At 34.8% G+C, this 18,793-nt stretch overlaps 1 protein-coding gene across 11 annotated transcripts in view; it reads right to left on the bottom strand.

Moving 5' to 3' along the window:
- The window catches only part of LOC127831774 (gastrula zinc finger protein XlCGF57.1-like), a 216,836-nt gene that overhangs the window by 142,331 nt on the left and 55,712 nt on the right, over positions 1-18,793 (bottom strand). For 3 of the 11 annotated variants that reach the window (XM_052356818.1, XM_052356819.1, XM_052356821.1), the window contains exon 1: positions 4,987-5,427. The exons of 3 other annotated variants lie outside the window; for them this stretch is intronic. The gene's annotated coding sequence lies outside the window, so the exon portion shown is untranslated. Of the gene's footprint in view, positions 1-4,986; positions 5,431-18,793 lie in introns of those variants that run through there. 5 more of the 11 variants (XR_008026492.1, XM_052356824.1, XM_052356817.1 and 2 more) reach the window with 4 other exon arrangements.

Here is an 18,793-nt window from a genome sequence, read left to right as displayed (position 1 = left end):
AAGGGACAAGTCCTAGTGTTTTTCCCAGGCCATTTGAGCGTGGCGAAAAGCCACGCCGCCCTCCCAGCTCGCCACTCTGCCCTTTTCAAAGGCAAATTTCGCCACGGGCCCTTCTTTTCAAAGGCAAATTTCACCACGCGCCCTTATCGATAACATCTTTATTGCCTACGATCTAACTTGGTCCGCAAAATCAGCTTCCTTGATTGTCTGTGACGCTCCGACTGTGCTTGATTTACTCGAGAGACGTCAACGTCTAATCGCCTACATTAATCGAGTAGATTTAACAGTGCTCGATTTATAGGTAGTCAAACTGACTGCTCCAAAGCTGTGAATTAGTCATGCGTGAATAACCCCGTGTCAGTATCAATCGATAATGCCGGAGGCTATGTTATACCAAGCGTACTTTTCGGTCGGCAATGTGTTCTCCTCCACGATGAAATCATTTCTTCGGAAACTTTTGATGAAAAACTCGATGTTATTCTTGTGGCAATTGTGCACTGCACGCATTATTCAGTTATATCAAAACATATTTTTACGCATAACTACATTTAAAATCACAAACAAATTTATTCTTTATCGTTTTCTCTTTAAGATAATTTGATCTAATTATTAAAATAATTACTGACACGTATACTAATTTAACAAAATGCGAATCGCGTATACGATTTAACGTTGCTATGCGCACCTGTCGCTTAAATCATTTGACATTTTATCAACATGGCGGACTATACAGAATTAAATTGTGACTCGGCAAAAAATAACGTCGTAAACGATCGAATTAACGATGGAGATTTTACATTAAGAAGGAATTGATGAAATATCTGTGATAATCAACGATGCATAAAAATGTTTTAGATAGCAACAACATTATTTATTTATTTGTAATCTACTCGGTGGATGTATGTCACAGAAACGAGTGTTTGCATATTGTTAGCGATCAATTTACTTGCAATGTTATTTAAACATCTGTCAAGATTATTGTTAGAAAATGGGATAAGGTTTCATTAATATGTTAGTGGATCTGTGTATAATCAGATTCATATGCATATATTGCTTTATTATGTTTGTCGTGCTGTACAGTTTATTGAAACAGCATGGAACTTAAATGTACAATGCAAGGTAAATATATTAATATAAATCATAGTAAGTTAAATACATCTATTACCATTCAGTGATTTTTTTTTTATTTTTTTTGTTACAGCCTGTGGAATTTGATTGGGAAAATTAGCGCGATAAACCATGAAATTGGGAAAAATAGCGCGATAAACCATGAAATTGGGAAACATTATAAACATGATTATAAGAACAGAATAAAAATTGCTAAGTTTATGTTTGACAGCATTTTTATATAATAAAGTGTTGCTTTCATGTCTTCTTACAACGTTTAGTTAATATCCTTCCACATGCATATTAAACTTGCAATAACCTATAGATTCTTCAATATACAGGTACCATTATGATTTAATCATAATCTCTTTAAGAGTATGAATTTAATTGACAGGATGTTTTTTAAAGTAAAATATGATATGGTGAAAACATTAACAAATATTAACAAACACGCTTTTGTGTTCTTGCTGTGTAAATGTTGTATTTAATGGAGCTAAAATAATACATTTCATTTGTTTACCTTTTAATATCTTGCTCAATTGACATCCTCAGTTCAATGCTATTTCACCAAACTATACAGCGTGACAAACATAATAAAGCAGAATATGCATATGAATCTGAATATACACAGATCCACTAAATATAAATCAAATCATGTTTGTCTCTTTCCATTTTTGAATGGTTCTCGTCTTAAATGCTTTAACTTTGTGAACTCCAATTTCCCAACACAGATTTCCGTGACGCACATTCACTGTGAACATTTCTTATAAATATTTGTTGTTCTTCATCTCAAACATAGCATTTTGCGTTAATTGGCACACACATTAAATTATCTCCTACTAACCATGTGATATCCGCTGTTAATTTTAGTGTTATTTATCATTTTCGCTGCTCATCGCAAACTTCTCGTCTGCTTGCCGCCATCTTGGACGTGTGTAAAAACAGGCGTTAACAATCGGGATACATCGACTATCGTCGGTATCCTCCGCAATATAGAGAGAGATGTGTGGATAGCAACGTAAAATCGTATTCGGCTACTTTCGCGAACATTCGTAAGTCAGTTGTCATTCGGCGAAGACTCGACAGGCTCGATCGGCACTCATTCTACGAAATTAACGCTAAATGACATTGTAATCTTATTGGCTTAATTGGTAAAATTTGGTCATTTTTGGGGAAATTTAGGTCAGATTTTTGGGAAAAAATGTCATTTTTTGCAATTGGGAAGCAGCCGAATATCGGCGGTAATTTTGGGCAAAAAAAATCACTGCCATTAAATGTGCTTGTTTATATGTTATTTTTTCCACAACTGCTTCTGATGCGATTACCGGTACATGTTTCCCCGTAATTCAGGTATTCCGGGAACGTTCTTGCCCTTTTTTTGCCTAAACTGCGCGCTAAAATGCCCTTTTTGAAAGAAACGTGCCATGCCCCTTTGCCCTCCTGGGAAAAACACTAAAGTCACCTGCCTAATCGTTGAAAAGATTGAAGGGGAGACACCTGTTTTAATTGTGAAATATGTAAGAAGACACTGTTGAACTCGTATAAATAAAGTTGCTTGTATGTTTATTTTGATTTTTTTGCACGAGAATAACCATTATTATTTATTTTTAGGTCATTTAGAAAAATAACAATTATTTTCCAAAACTTAGTATCGTTAAAGTACCTCTTCTCGCACCTCACCTCTTTTCGAACCCTTCATTTGTTTACATTTTATGCGCATGCACGCATGCGCATGCACTACATCACCCTTGTTTGTGTGTAAGTTACATGTGTATTTGTTTACGCCGACTCGGGCGTAGCTGCAAATCGACGAAAATGCGTCAAAAACTGATAGAATAAGTAGATTAATCATAAAACACGTAGAAATCATTGTATTTCATAATGCTTTTTACATATATAAGGATTTTCCTTAAAAAACTATAAAAACATGGTCTAATTTTTGTTCTCAACTTTGCTTGACAATTTACACATTTCGGCTGCTGCAATAAGTCACGTGACCATGGTCAAAACATGTGACTTATTTATTTTAAATGTTGTACACTGAAGGGTTCGAAAGCAGGTATCCGTTGCTTGGGAGGCATTGGTAGTTTAACATGATATGGTGGTTCTGGAAACTTGAAAAAATCTGTATTCAGAAGGATTTACATAGCAATTACAGTTGCCAGCCATGAAGAAACAAGTTGTTTATCAAATAGAGTACTTATAAATATGTTTCACTATTTTCAATATTATATTTGAGTCAAATTGACGTGTCAAAAATTAAGAGGTTCGAAAGATGGTTCGTCCATGATAGTAATGTTAAGAATAAAATTTCAGAGTTAAGAATTCTTTTTGAAAATCTGGTAGTAATTTAAGAATTTCACAAAACCTTATCTGGAGCTCTGGTGACGACAAATGATTTTTTCTTTATAATGCAAGCACTTGATAACACAAGTAGAAAATTAGTCACGAAGAATGTTAAATGTTAAAATGTCCGGGAAATAGTTATGTCCGGAAAATACTTGCCAACCGAAGCTAGTCAACTCGTACCTAAGTCAACACGTACCTTCGGTCAACTCGTACCTGATTTGGTTAACTCGTACCCGATTTTTGGTCAACACGTACCCCGACTAGTCATCTCGTACCCGATTTGGTCAATACGTACCCTCCTAAAGATTATTTATATATATCAAAGACGTGAAATATGTTTTTTTTATGTTTTGATATAAATATAGGTTATAATTTTTTCTTGATTTTTTTGTGATTTTTTTTCAAAAGTAGACAAGTTCATTATTTTCACACGTGTGTAATTACAAACGACGTGTTTGTCTTGAATACAACTGATACATGATGTAATTGTTGGCGTTTTGTTTGATAAAATGTTGACTAATAACACCTTTATGACAACAGGACCGTCGGCGATTTGTTAAACAAATTGTTTGTCGTGCATCTAAAATGACACGCACGGTAGTTGTCGGCATTTTCTTTGATGATATGTTTGATTGAAAACACCGCTTGAGGCCATAACCAATTAAAGGTATATCCACTTTGAAGTTAAATAGTAAAATAGTTAACGGTTCTCTAATTAAACTTAACGACAATTAAGTTTTATATATGTATATAATTGTGGGGTCGTTTTGTGTATTTGTAATATATGTGTCCAATAAAATCTTATTGAAACATCTAAATACTCAATAAACCCATTTGTTTTTACTCAAAATTGTTCTTTAATTTTTACAAAGGTGCAGATTAAATCAATTTAGATATCAGCGACCCGTATCGAGTAATGTGTTATTCAATATTTAACACAGGTGCAGATTAGGTAAATTACGATATTAACGAGCAGTGTTACGTAGGTGTGAATAAGTATTTTAGGTGTTGAGTAATTGATTTAATCATTGACTACTCGAGTTTCTGAAGAACCATAATTCGATCGGATGCAAAATTTGTTAATATTTAAGTATTTTGTATGTATGTTGTGTTTTATGCTTTACTTTAATTTCATTAAAAAATAATATCGATACTGTCGTTTTTTTCCATTTTAGTAAATGTTATCTTATTCCTTAAGACAACCTGTTATGTTAGTCTATGCCAAAATATAACTTTATTTTGGTCAACTTGTACCTGCAACAAACATAAAAACATCTAATGTATGCAAACACCCATCGCAATTTTTTTTATAAAGAACACAAACTTAAAAAGGTACGAGTTGACCAACCGGAAAAATGACTAAAGTACGAGTTAACCAAATCGGGTACGAGTTGACTAAGGTACGTCTTGACTTAGGTACGAGTTGACTGGAAACCTCGCCAACAACTACCTTTGTTTAAAGAAAACTGCCATATCATATGTCAGTTAACGTCCAGTTAAGTCTCCAACAAAGTGTCAGTGCCCACTCACCTTTTAATATCTGCACATATCACCACTTCTAAATAAACGTGGTATTAAAAGCTACTTCGTCATGTATTGTTTCGTATCAATCGTGATACATCGGCTATCTCGGATTCCTCCGTAAGATAGGCCTCGTGGCTAACGGTCGCCATATTGCCTTGTATTACTACTTTACTACCCAAAAGGTTAACTGGTCCCCCGTTGTATATATAACCGTTGACTTCGTTGACTATAATAGAGAGTAGCGAAAGATAAGGGGAGGTAACCAATCTACCCAAAAGGTTGTCAGTCTATTGTTATGAGGCTGTATACGATGCGCGTTGAACTAGCGCCAAACTTTTTACCGAAACTTTGATATTAAGAGCACTATTAACGTTCATTTGTGTTGCATTTTGACCTATTATCCAAGTGATTTACTTTTCCATTATTATTTAATCACCTATCATCCAATTTTTAAGATGAAATTACGGTGCTTGCAAAACCAACCAAACCGAAAGTGAAACTAGATGCATTACGTTTCGCGATGTAAACATATAGGCCCTATTTAAGCACATATACACTTTTGTGACCTTCTGGGCTGGGTCAAATTTAACCCCAGGGTCATAATTTGAGCAAACTTTGTAGAGGACTACTATATCTCACTTCATACAAAATGTGGTAACCCTAGGTCCTAGAGTTAAGGACAAGAATATTTTTAAAGTTTTCACAAAATAATCAAGATATAAGCGTATATAATGTTCAATTTTGTGACCCGCGGGTCAGGATCAAATTTGACCCAAAGGGCATAATTTGAACAAACTTGGTAGAGGACTGTACGATGTTATTGCATACCAAATTTGGTAGCCATAGTCCGAATGGTTTTCGACAAGAAGATTTGTAAAGATTTCACAAAATAGGCGCTTTATAAGCGTTTATTCAGTTTTGTGACCTCCTGGGGCAGGGTCAAAGTTGACCCCAGAGGCATTATTTGAACAAATTTGGTAGAGGTTTATTAGATGTCACTACATACCAAATTTGGTAGCCCTAGGCCCAATGGTTATGGACAACAACATTTTTAAAGTTTTCACAAAATAGGCCCCATATAAGCGTATGTTCAGTTTTGTGACCCCGGGCAGGGTCAAATTTGACCCAAGGGGCATAATTTGAACAAACTTGGTAGAGAACTATTACATGTCACTACATACCAAATTTGGTAGCCCTATGCCTTATGGTTAAGGACAAGAAGAGTTTTAAAATTTTCACAAAATAGGCACTACATGTGTATATAAGCATATAATTGATTTTGTGGCCCCCGGGGCAGGGTCAAATTTGACCCCTGGGGCATAATTTGAACAAAATAAGTAGAGGACTATACAATGTCACTACATACCAAATTGTGTAGCCCTAGGCCTAATGGTTATGGACAAGATTTTTTTTTAAGTTTTCACAAAATAGGCATTATATAAGCATATGTTCAATTTTGTGACCCCCGGTGCAGGGTCAAATTTGACCCTAGGGATTAAAATTGAACAAATTTGGTAGAGGACTATTAGATGTCACTATATACCAAATTTGATAGCCCTAGGCCGGATGGTTATGGACAAGAAGATTTTTGAAGTTTTCACAAAATAGGCCTTATATAAGCATATGTTCAATTTGTGACCCTCGGGGCAGGGTCAAACTTGATCCCAGGGGTATAATTTGAAACAAGAGGGCCATGATGGCCCTGAATCGCTCACCTGACTCATTAAGATCAGATGAAAACTATGACCTCTATTGTCTACACAATGTTTTTCTATGATTTGACCTAGTGACCTAGTTCCTGACTCTAGATGACCCAAATACAATCCCAATCCAGATTTCATCAAGATAAACATTCTGACCACAGTTCATAAATATTGGATGAAAACTGTGACCTCTATTGTCAACACAAGGTTTTTCTATTTATTTGACCTAGATTTTTACCCCAGATGACCCAAATACAATCCCACCCAGATTTCATCAAGAATTCTGACCAAATTTCATAAAGGTTGGATGAAAACTGTGATCTCTAATGTCTACACAAGGTTTTTCTATTATTTGACCTAGTGACCTAGTTTTTGACCCCAGATGACCCAAATAAAATCCCAACCCAGATTTCATCAAGATAAACATTCTGACCAAATTTCATAAAGATTGGATGAAAACTGTGACCTCTATTGTCTACAGAAGGTTGTTCTATTATTTGACCTAGTGACCTTGTTTTTGACCCCAGATGACCCAAATACAATCCCAAACCGGATTTTATCAAGATAAACATTTTGACCAAATTTCATCAAGATTGGATGCAAACTGTGACCTCTACTGTCTACACAAACAAATTGTTGACGGACGGACGCACAGACACACGCAGGCACGCACAACGGACGCCGGACATCACACGATCACATAAACTCACTGTGTCACTTCATGACAGGTGACCTAAAAATATGTGTCGGAGATAAACATGAACAGTTGTGGTTAAAATCCCATAGAAACAAGGGCTGTTTGTAAAACATGCATGCCCCCCTTTATGGGCTATAAGTTGTAGTAGCAGCCATTGTGTGAATACGTTTTTTGTCACTGTGAATGGTGGTGGTGGTGGTGGTGGTGGTGGTGGTGGTGGTTGTGTAGTAGTAGTAGTAGTAGTAGTAGTAGTAGTAGTAGTTGTAGTAGTAGTAGTAGTAGTAGTAGAAGTAGTAGTAGTAGTAGTAGTAGAAGTATTAGTAGAAGTAGTAGTAGTAGTAGTAGTAGTAGTAGTAGTAGTAGTAGTAGTAGTAGAAGTAGTAGTAGAAGTAGTAGTAGAAGTAGTAGTAGTAGTAGTAGTAGTAGTAGTGGTAGTAGTAGTAGTAGTAGTAGTAGTAGAAGTAGTAGTAGTAGTAGTAGTGGTAAAAGTAGTAGTAGTAGTGGCAGTAGTAGTAGAAGTAGTAATAGTAGACGTGGTGGTGGTGGTGGTGGTGGTGGTGGTGGTGGTGGTGGTGGTGGTGGTGGTAGTAGTACTAGTAGTAGTAGTACTAGTAGTAGTAGTAGTAGTAGTAGTAGTAGTAGTAGTAGTAGTAGTAGTAGTAGTAGTAGTAGTAGTAGTAGTAGTAGTGGTAGTAGTAGTAGTAAGTAGTAGTAGTAGTAGTAGTAGTAGAAGTAGTAGTAGTAGTAGTAGTAGTAGTAGTAAGTAGTAGTAGTAGTAGTAGTAGTAGTAGCAGTAGCAGTAGCAGTAGCAGTAGCAGCATTACAAGACCAATACTTAAGAATGATCAAATGGGAAAAGGTTACATAGCACCAGCAGTAAATATGGGGCTCATTTACAGGTCAGATTTGGAATCTCTGCTGTAAAATGAGATTTTGAATGAATTAAAGGGAGGCAAATCTGTAATAAAAAGAACATGCATAAACCGTAGTTATTTCCCTTGTTTGAACCATGCTAAATCCTTACAAGTTTGGAAAGAATTGGATGAAAAATTTGGACTTTATTGCATAAACACCATTTTCTCAATTCAAGGGGAGGTAATTCTGTACTTCATGGACCAATAATGCTCATTTTTTGTAGGGTTCGTGTCCTAATTGATATAAAGATAATATGTGCAAATTTGGAAAGGATCGGACAAAAAATGTGGAAGATTTTTGAAAGTTTTCACAAAATAGGCAAAAACGAATAAACATGCAAAGTTCAACGAGCTCCTGCGGTCATGTTTTTTGACGAATCAAATTTCTTTGAACAACTTTTTCAGGAGAGCCCTCAAAGGTCATCCCTGTGAAATTTTTTGAAAATCTGATGAGCGGTTTCTGACAAGAAGATTTTTTAAGGTTTTTACCATATATGGTCATGGCTGCCATCTTGGTTATGCAGGGGTTTTTTTGGCCCGATTTTATAGCCGAAATTCGGCTATGTTCCCAATCCCAAAAAGTATATTTTTTTCCCAAAATGTGGCAAAAAATTCCCAAATTCCAAAAAAAAAAAAAAAAAAATTGGCAAAAAATTCCCAAATTCCAAAAAAAAAAAAAACAACCTTTTTTTATTTTTTTTTATTTTTAGAAAGAAGTCTTATGCGTATTTTATCTCAAAGTCAATTCAATTACATCTAACAAAGTATTATATGATTTTGTTCTTTTAATTTGAATGATTATACAGAGTTATATCAAATGTAGTATTTCCCTAATCAGTGGACTTTTCATGTGGAAAAAAAGGCTAATGAATTTATTTTCCCAATTACATGAAAATGCCGTTAAATTCCCAATTCCAAGGCCATGGGCTATCTTCCCAAAAAGTGGAAAAAAAAACCTGTTATGTGATCAAATTTTTTTTAACAATTCTTTTGACCCATGACCTAGGGATGCTCCACATGAAATTTAGTTGAAATTGGCTCAATGGTTTAGTAGAAGAAGATGTTTACAAATTGTTTATGGACGGACGGACGGACGCCGGACGCTGAGTGATCACAATAGCTCACCTCGAGCTATCGCTCAGGTGAGCTAAAAACTTGGTAGAGGACTATAAGATGCCACTACATACCAAATTTGGTAGCCCTAGGCCCAATGGTTATGGACGAGAAGATTTGTAAAGTTTTCACAATATATACCCTATATAAGAATATGTTCACTTTTGTGTGCCCCGGGGCAGGGTCAAATTTGACCCCAGGGGCATAATTTGCACAAATTTGGTAGAGGACTATTAGATGTCTCTACATAACAAATTTGATAGCCCTAGGCCCAATGGTTATGGACGGGAGATTTTGAAAGTTTTCACAAAATAGGCCTAATATAAGCAAATTTTCAATTTTGTGACCCCCGGGGCAGAGTGAAATAAATCGTCTGCTGATCCAGAGTGGTTTCGTATTTGTCGTTATTGTTGGGTCCGTCTAAATACCGTACTTAAAATTCGATGTGACACCCTAAGTACCAGTCCTTTTATGCACCACATACGCCTTTTATGTACCACTTTGAAACTTTACGTACCACCTATATTATATAGGTGTTATTGTTCATTCATTCATAGCAGTATGAATGGGCAATAATAACCTGTGCAAACAACTTTGATTAATTTGTCCAAAACGTAGAATAACTCTATAGATTCTTTATAGGTCTTTGATTTGACTCAAGTGTTGATTGAGTCAAATTTGAGTTAATCAAATATTGTTCATACTATAACATTGCAATTCATTGTACTGTATCAAGTTTTTCATGCTATCAAAAAAGTTAAAGTCATTTAGTAAAAAGTTAAATAAAATTTGATTAAATTAATGAGTTCGCGTAAATATTAAAAATAAATGAATCAGATATAAAACTGAGTAACTTAGTATCTCAGTTCATACTAAATAAACTATTGCCGGATTATATACTGTCAGTATTAAAGGACTTTATTAGTTTTATTTATTGTGAACATTAAATATTTATTTTATGATATGGGATATAAATGAAATGGATTTTAATCATTTACTTCATTTTCAGGTAAGAACAATGAATCATTTATTACTACTGGGAATAATAAATTACACTAAGACACTCACTTACACATAGACAATCTGGCAAAAAAATTCAATCTATCTATCTATCTATACTGTCTAACTCCCCTTGCGGGTATTATTGACAGGTGCGCAGTCAGTGCAAGATAAAAGTGTTAAAAGTGAATTAGTGAGAAAAATAAAAGTATGTTTGATTAATCATGCATGGTGAAGTGATTTAAAGTTAAAACTGATAAAAACATGTCTCTCGGAGTTCAAGGGGCAGAAGGGGAAAGCAGGGACCACTTAAACCCTTCAAGATCAGGATGTAATTCTGTAGTGGCAGGGAGGTTGTTCCATATCACAATAGCACTTGGGAAAAATGAAAACTTATAATAATTTGCAGTGGTATGGATCTGTCTGAAAGAGAGGGGGTGCATGTGACAAGTGAATCTGGTGGGTCGCTCGATATATGATGGCAGCGGCACGGCTACTAAACCTTGAACAATTTTGAAAAAGATTCTTAATTTAGTGTCATTTCGTCTGTCTTGTAGGGTCTGCCAACCAAGTTCCTGTTGCATGGAGGTGACACTGTAATTTCAAAATCTATGGCGATATATAATTCTAAATGCATAAATAATATCACACAAAATACATTTAATTAATAACACACATTCATATTAAATCATATATTATTTTTCTCTATATTATATATATATGGTACATAAAGTGTCAGATAGTGGTACATAAAGTGCCGGTACATAAACGGACTGGTACGTAAGGTGTAACATTCCTTGTCTGTTTCGGTCTCAAATATCGAACTACGAATAGAGCATATCGAACTTTCGAAACGTCAAACTGTGGATACATTGAATTATGGATAGGTCGACCATATGGATAAGTTGAAGTAAATATAAGTCGAACTACGGATACGTCGGACAATATCTTATTCTATAAGACAAATAACTTTGAACTTTCGCTGATTATTTATTGTTTTTCTAAAATGTTAGTGTGACTAGTGTGATTTGTATGCATATGTGCCCACATACACCTACTCTCTGCCTCTACAAAGCAAAGAAATTGCAACAAAATGGCTGGAAATTAGGTTTTTGTCAACAAAAAGAATTATAAAGTCACTGCTCATATAAGGTTTCCTGGTCTTCTCCAGACGGTATCCATGTTTTCCCAACATGGTCATGAAAAACGCAAATTTCTCCACAAGAAATAGTTTTCTGGAGAAACCCTGCCGAGAGGTTATGGCAGACATGTGTAAGTTTGTATAAATGCTTTAATTATTGTAGTGGTTTGTAGTGCTCCAGCAGCTGGAGTTTCACTTCTTTATATTGTAGTGGCTTGCAAATTAAAGCAGTTTTTCTTTCTTCCCTAAATGCCTGAACATGGCCCATTTTGCCCGGTCTTCTACTTCAGGGAGAAAAAATTTCGCTCATTTTTATTTAAGAAAATTTGTCACGATTTTTTCTACATGTAGGCCCATAACTTTTTTTATCAATGTTAATAAACTAGTTGTTTAAAATTGGAGTTTTAATTTTTCCAATTTATTAACCCCATGTTTGTTCGTGCTAAAGTAACAAGCACTGCTCCAATGGTATTACACTGCTCACAAGGTATCGGGTATCCTGGGTTGTAAACACTAGAAACATAATATTTATAAGTTTGTCAAGAATGAAATACTAGAGATAGGTGACTTCTTTCGTACATTACTTTGTACAGGCGCGACATTTTGTCCTAGACTGTGTCGCACGATCTAGACGACGTTTAGCTTAAAGGGGCCTTTTTACAGATTTTGGCATGTATTGAAGTCAATAAATGCTTTATATTGATAAATGCAAACATTAGATTCAAAAAGCTCCAATAAAACATGAATAAAATTAAAGAAATGAAAAAAGTAACCCTCAACTGGGCTCGAACCACTGACCACTGGAGTAAAAGGAGTAAAAGCTAATCGCTTAGACCACTCGGCCATCCGTGCTCTCACAATGATTGATGTATTTAATACTTTATATAAGCAATCCTCGTATAATCACAAACGACAAAACAGAACTCTCCAAATTATTCAATCGTTTCGCGTTGCAACGCTTTATAATTTGCATGTTCTTAAATCGTCAAACGATGCATATAATGGATATTTTAGAGCATGTTAAATGTTCAGTATTACTATTTCCTCACAAAGTATCATAACTACAGCGAAAATTTGTGAATCTGAAACAATTGTTTTATTATTTTGTCAATTTACCAAAATGTGAAAAGGCCCCTTTAAAACGAAAAACATTTGAACGATTAATATGTCTATGTATCCCAAGATACGACAGTCGTTATATAAATTACACGTATTGGGTTTCTTACTGTCGTCTTCTTTTTGTTAAATCCGTAAAACTCTCTGAAAAGAAAAGAAAAGAATTACTATATGACGAATAAAACACGATAAATCGCCGTGCATTCGAAGATGTATACATGTATTGAGAGACGTTTCTGTGATGTCCTGATTTACATATATGTATGGGGATGGTATAACCCTCGTTTACTGTTAATGCCATAAGTATGATTGACATTGTCGACCAATTCAGGGAGTGTAAATGTATAGTTATCTAAAGAAGAAATGCATTTAAAAAAAGACTATGCGTAGGAATTAACGCAGATACGATGTTTTTCCTAAATATATAAGTGAAGGGAAAGATTAGTGGAAACTTGTCGTCTCGGACCCCTGATATTCGCACCATATCAGCGAGACTTCTAGATAATTAGATAATAAGGACTACATGACCCATGATTATTTGGGCCTTGCTCTTTGAAAAGGGGATTTTAATGCATGTGCTTAGTGTCGTCCAAGATTAGTCTGTGCAGTCCGCACAGGCTAATCAGGGACGACACTTTCCGCTTGTTTCGTTTAAAGAAAGTCTCTTGTTAGCAAAAATCCAATTTAGGTGGAGAGTGTCGGAAGGCTCGAACATTTTTAGTCGGTCTTATCGAGTTCAAACCATCGGGTTACAACTGTACCACTCTGGCACTCTGGATCAGCAGAAGATTTATTTCTTAAATCTGCGGTTTTATTGATTCGGATAGCAGACGATTTATTGCATAAAGCTATCTTACGGTTATTCCGGAGATAGCCGATGCATCACGATTGCATCCGAAGATGTTTGGATCAACTTGGGAATCCTGTTCGTGCAGGATGTCCGTTTTTAAGTTTTAGTTTTCAGTTTTAGTTTTTAGTTGTGGGATTTCCAGCATTTAGTCTTCCGATCACATTTACTCTGATGGTAATAACTAATTAGTATTTTCATAAAGATGAAAATATATTTATGAATAAAAATTTATTGGTACCTAAATATGATTTATTTGCGTTATTATTTAAGAGATTTGATGTTTATATCCGGTTATTTTATCGTTTTATCGACTAAACAAAAGTCCTTTATACATGTTTTACATTAATGTAACCAGTGTTTTTTTTTTGCCAACCAGTCAGTGCGCATGCGCGGAAAATCCCAAATGTAAACAATAACAATTTACTCGTCTATACGACCATCAGTGTTTAAATATATACAGTTATTGAAAAGTGTAAATAGAACTGAACTTATCAAATTATCTCCATTTATAAAAGAAGCCTTAGGTGTACGTTCTGCCTTTTATAACAACATTGTGTAATTGTTCATCTCCACTGCCTATTGGCAGTCATTAATATACCGACTCTAATTAACTATTGTTACATGGATAATAATTACTTTTTTTTCTGTTTATAAACTGTATGTTTATTAAATAACCATTGCTGTATTGTATTTCTTATACACCATTGTTTAAATGAAATGTCGTTAGTGTGTAAAATTCACGTTGTGACCGTTGTCACTTTGTAAACTATTTATTGTGTTATAGACGATGCACCATGTACAAGTCTGAAATAAACTATCTATCTATCTTTGAAACTTTACGTACCCCCTATATTATATAGGTGTTATTGTCGGTTCATTCATAGCAGTATGAATGGGCAATAATTACATGTGCGAACAACTTTGATAAATTTGACTCAAGTGTTGATTGAGTCAGAGACGTAGATAACAGAGATTGGCAACTTGTTCTTATGGTATATCCAAGCCTGCCGAGTTCTCACACGTTACGGGTAAAAGCAACAAACTTAAGAGCGAATTTAGAGCGAGTGCCTTGTTGACATTGACTTAATATGTTATATTTTAATTGCTGGGTAGTGTTTTCACCAGACCAATTCAGAAAACAAGCGACATCATTGGAGGTTACGTTAAGAATCCTTACAAACATTACTGTATTTTTACGCTATTCTCGGAAAAAACACGTTGGCTCCAATGTCAGTAAACGTGTGACAAATTTAACTAAGAAAATATGCCCTGGATATTATTAATTAAATTTGACATTTTTATTAAAGTACTGATTCGGTTTGATGACTACCCTCTTTTTATAGTGATATCCTGTTAGATAATAAAATTACACCAGATTTTATTTACCCCATTTTGCCGATGCATTTGATTTTCAATTTAAACTCTTCATAGTTTTAGCGAATAAAACTCCGAATATAAACTATGGATCACATCATATGTGGTATCATTTTTAAGTGCAGATTGGGTTTTATGTCTGCCCATATTTTCATTGTGATATTCCATTAAATAATCAAGTTGTGCAAGTTTTAATTTTACCCTATTTTTCACATACTTGCTTTTAGCCATTTTGGTTTTCCATAAAAAAACATGCATATTTCGAGTGACATAAGCTAAGAAAGGGTACGTTGCATCATATCATAACTGATATTTTTTTAAAGTGTTAATTTTATTGTATGTTTTGCACATATTTTCATACTGGTATCCCTTTACATAAGAAAATTACACCAGATTTTATTTCCCCTATTTTGAGGGTGCATGCTTTAAGCTAAAAATTGTTTCAATCCAAACTCTTCATAGTTCTAGCGACTAAATCTGACAACATGTACTATGGATCATATCATCAATGGCATCGTTTTAAAGTGCAGACTGTGTTTGAAGGCTGCCCATCTTTTATTTTGATATTCCTGTCAATAATGAAATTATCCAAGTTTTAATTTGTCCTGTTTTTCAGGTATTTGCATTCAGTCGTTTTGATTTTCCGCAAAAACCTTGCATATTTTGCGTGACCAAAGCTATAAAAGGGTGCATTGCATCATATCATAACTTATATTTTTTTAACGTGCTAATTGTAATTTATTAAGTCCTATATTTTCATTGTGATATTCCTTTGCATAAGAAAATAACACCAGATTTTGTTTACCCCATTGTTTGGGTGCATGCTTTACTTCAATCGGATCCAAACTCTTCATAGTTCTAGCGACTAAAACTGACAACATGTACTAAGGATCATTTCATCAATTGTATCATTTTAAGTACAGACTGAGTTTTAAGGCTGCCCATCTTTTCATTTTGATATTCCTATAAATAATGAAATTATGCAAATTTTAAATTATCCTGTTTTTATATATTTGCAATCAGCCGTTTTGATTTTCCGCAAAAACCTTGCATATTTTGAGTGACCAAAGCTACAAAAAAAGGTGCATTGCATCACATAATAACTGATATTTTTTTAAAGTGCTGATTGTACTTTATTTAGCTTCACGGTTTCATAGTGATATTCCTTTGCTTAAGAAAGTTACACCATATTTTATACACCCCATTGTGCAGGTGCATGTTTTAATCCAAAAAGTTTCCATCCAACTCTTCATAGTTGTACCCACTAAAACTTAAAACATATACTATGGCCTGTAACATAAACTTTATTATTTTACAGTGCAGATTGAGTTTTATGAATGCCATATTTTCATTGTGATATTCCTTTCAATAATGAAATTGTTCAATTTTTTAATTGATCCAGTTGTTTAGACATTTTCATTCAGCCTTTTTTATTTTTAGCAAAAAAGGAAGACTGTGTCAAAAGTAGAGTAATGTAGTAGCAACGTACGGCGATGTAGGGGCAACGAAGAGCAATGTTACTATGTAGGAACACAGTAAGAGCGGGCAAAGCAGGAGCAACGTTGTGCAATTTAGGAGCAACGTAGAGCAATGTAGGAGCAACGTAGAACAATGTGAGACAAAACGTAGAGCAATGTAGTAGTAACGTATGGCTGAAGATTTTGGAAAATGCGGACAGCTTTAGTTAAAAGAATAGCCGAACTAAGCGGTGATGACAACATCAAAGAGGCAAGAAAGGCTGTTCATATATTTATTTCAAGTGGACTTCATGATGCTAGATGACTTTTAATTTTTTTAGCAGTCACATAAACAACCAAGCTATGAAATATGGAATGTTTACACCCATTATTGCTGCTTCTTCCTGTATTTGCGCGATGATTATCTGAGATATTAACTCCATGATTATATATTCTCAAATCTTTTCTATAAAGAAGGAATGTAGTTGACAATTGTTGTTTAATTTGAGTTACAATGCTATGACGTTAAATTTTATTTACACTTGAATGTATTATGAATATTGCTGGGCCAAGTGTGAGGTTGAGCGCTCTATAACCAGGTTTAAACCCCCAATGCTTTGCATTGACCGTTCCAAGGCGGTGACCCCGGCTTTATTCATATTTTGTGTTTATGTTGGTATGTATTGTGCTGTTTTGTACTGTTTGGGCAATCGGTCACTTGCCTTAAATAAAGGACCAAAGTTTTAATGAAAATTCAATACTGCTCTAGCAGCTGGAGTTTCACTTCTTTATATTGATGCATGATCAGCTCTACGCGCTATCAGAATATTTGTCACTCCATGATGCTTTACGGTCTAGATGTAGATGCAAAGACGTAGTCTCCTAGACAATTTAGAGCTGGCACAGACACGGTCAATCAAACAGTTGTTTATGCTTCAAATAAATACCTCCGATGCAGATAACTATCTGTTGAGCGGGCCATCCCAGATGAAGCTATGATCAATAACAGAGCTATTGTGACTTGCAATTCGATGACTCTACAGAAAACATGCAGTCGAAAGTTGTCTCGCCTTACGCCAAATTAGTGCAAAGACATGCAAAAAGCTATTTAATTAAAGTAAAAAAAACCTTGCCAAACATAAGTCGTGTGTTATCTACAAACTATCTTAGAACCCATATGGAAAAAGGAGTCTCAAAACCGCCAACTACAGTCATAAGCACGATTTGATATTTGCGTAATTTTGAAAACAAGTAAACAAAGACATATACATATGTCATGTAAAGGTATGAAGCTGTAAGGCGAAGCCTTTGTAGGAAAAGGTAAACATAATTATTGCCTGTACTTAACATAAGTTAGAGACTGAAGGCAGAGAAGCTAAAGGGGTTTGAGTTTTAATGTGAAAGAATCATTTCTCCATACACAACCCTTTGCATGCTTTGAAATTTGTCGTCTGCTAAAATGTCGTCTGCTGAATTTCTTAAATTAGCATTTTCTTCGATTTTTTTCCAAAGAATACAATCAGAATTGCAAACAGTTTGGATCCTGATGAGACGCTACGTTTTGTGGCGTCTCATCTGGATCCAAACTGTTTGCAAAAGCCTTTAAAACTCGGTTCCAGCGCTGAAAATGTTAATTAAACACGTGAAGTTATGTTTTCACAATTCTCAAACAATCTTCCACGTGAACAAAGCTATATCCCTAAACCTCAAAACAAAAAAGTACGTATAATTGAAAGAAAATGCTCATCGGACTCTGTTGATGGAAACGAAACCATCGATGTGATGTGTCATCGTGCCGGTTCGCCTATACTAGCGGAGAGGACACATAGGTAGCAAATAACACGGATATGTCCGAGCGGTAGAGAAAACTCTGTAGATGAAGATAACAACACCGTTTAAGTTGATTTCACTCTGAGATTTAAACTGTGCTTTATTTGTCAAAGCTTTGTCTTGTTTGCGGATAAGGATTGTGTACTGTGTCGACAAACTACATGGTAAAAAAGGATAAATATAATGATATCTACGTTTTGATTCATTATATTTCTTAATGCGTACATGTATGTGCAATTTAGCGAGTATTTCATTGATATTAGTAATATCCCCGACTAATCTAAACACATTTTATTAGTTTATTAGTACGGTGTAAGGGCATTAACCCCCCCCCCCCCCCCCACCATCCGACAGTATCTTCCCCTCTTAGATAACGAATTCCACGTATAATGAATTACTTATTCTTTATTTCATCAGAATATATCTATTTAATTTCTATTCTTCATCTATGTATTACAGCATATTTTATTGTCAAACAATAATATAATCATAATCAACATATTTCAGTATATATATATTACACATCATTTCTATAAATAGTAAATATTGACATTACGAGCGGATCGTTTGTTATGGAAAGTCTTCGGGGACCCCCGCTAAAATACTTATATAGTAACTA

Source organism: Dreissena polymorpha, chromosome 5 (assembly GCF_020536995.1).
Source record: "Dreissena polymorpha isolate Duluth1 chromosome 5, UMN_Dpol_1.0, whole genome shotgun sequence".
NCBI classification, from domain to species: Eukaryota; Metazoa; Mollusca; class Bivalvia; order Myida; family Dreissenidae; genus Dreissena; species Dreissena polymorpha.
This window is presented reverse-complemented; position numbering and strand designations above follow the sequence as displayed.